The 1,606-nt window shown below is 43.8% G+C and overlaps 1 pseudogene; it reads right to left on the bottom strand.

The window, feature by feature from the left end:
• Positions 1-337: 337 nt before the first annotated feature.
• LOC117244933 lies at positions 338-1,111 on the bottom strand (annotated as a pseudogene).
• Between the last annotated feature and the right edge of the window lie 495 nt (positions 1,112-1,606).

Genomic DNA, 1,606 nt, shown 5'->3' on the forward strand with positions numbered 1-1,606 from the left:
TTTAGATAAAAATTGACACTTAGGAAAATTGAATTTTGTACTTGCAGACAACGGAAAAGCAGACTAGAAACGTTAAGGAAAATTGTTCTTTAAAATGTCATTTAAAACAATTAGCTAAGCAAGGTAGTTGTGCTAATTCTGTAATATTAGGGCCCCAACCGTGTCTGGTTTCCAATCAATGACAGACAAAACTATTTTACAGCATTTCCTCAGCCAAACAGAGCAGAGGTTCTCTACACCTCACAGGCTTTCAGCTCCAGAGAAGCCATTTCCACACCCTCAGATACAGCAGAGACACAGCCCAGGGAACTTTCCTGACCTGGCAAAAGGGAATTTGGCTTACAGGACCAATGTTTTTATAAACTATTAGAGTTAGTTAAAGTATCTAGGTTTTCTATCTGTTTTCTAGGATGGCTGCAAGGGGGAATAGAATTAGAATGATTGTATGAATTATAATGAAGTAGGATAGGGAGGCTAGGTGGCCAATGATAATAAATGGGTGTTCAGCTGGTTGGCTCCCTGCTCAGGTTAGGATGAGGAGCTTGGTGACTAAGGTCCAGAAGAGGATTTGGGATAGGGGCAGAAGGTTATTGAAGGTTGTTTGGATGTATGAAGTAGTGGGATTAGGAATAGGATTAGGATGGAGGTGGCTAGGGCTAGGACTCCTCCTGGTGTGTTTGGGATGGATCAGAGGATGGTGTAGGCAAATTGGAAGTGATGTGTGCAGGGGTGGATAGGGGGCTTGCTGGAGTGAAGTTTTCTGGGTCTCCTAGGAGGTTGGGGGAGAATAGGGTAGGGTAACGAGGAGGATAAGTATTAGTGTGAACCCTAGGATGTCTTTTGTAGAGTAATACGGGTGGAATGGGATTTTGTCACAGTCTGAGGGGATTCCTAGGGGGTCATTAGATCCTGTTTCGTGGAGGAAGGTGAGATGGACTAATGTAATGAAGGGTAGGAGGAACTGGAGGGCAAAGAATCAGGTTAGTGTTGGGTTGTCTACTGAGAAGCCGCCTCATGCCCGTTCTACTAGTGTTTGACCAATGTATGGGATTGCTGAAAATAGATTTTTAATTACTGTAGCACCTCAGAATGACATTTGATTCTCTTTTGCCAGGACAAAATTCCCTCTGCAGGACAGTTACTTTTCTAGGTGGACTCTATTTCCAGCACTCATCATGGCTGGTTCCCATTGCACATGGAGCTGTTCACCTCAGAGTGTTTTTAAAACATGTATTTTGTCATAATATTTCAATGTGTAGCAACAACACTTTAAACATTAGCTTTGATACAAAATTTGAGGTTCTTAGCTGCTTCTGAACATCAAGGCCCACACAACAAAGCACACTACCCACCAGCCTGTGCTCTTCAACAACCTAAAATCAGAGCAATCACTGTCCTTTCTATTTCACAAGCACTGTTCAGGTTTGTGTAAAAGTCAAAACCAGTGAAAGCTGAAGTATGAGCACTACCAACCTCTGGCACCTTGTTGAAGGCTCTGTCCTTGAGCTGCTCAGAGCTCTGCAATCCAGGTGAGCTGCACCGTGGAGCTGCTGTTTGCTCGCTGTACCTTTATTCCAGCACCAGAGCTCCTTGCAGACGTGCTTGG

This window comes from Parus major, chromosome 10 (assembly GCF_001522545.3).
Source record: "Parus major isolate Abel chromosome 10, Parus_major1.1, whole genome shotgun sequence".
NCBI classification, from domain to species: Eukaryota; Metazoa; Chordata; class Aves; order Passeriformes; family Paridae; genus Parus; species Parus major.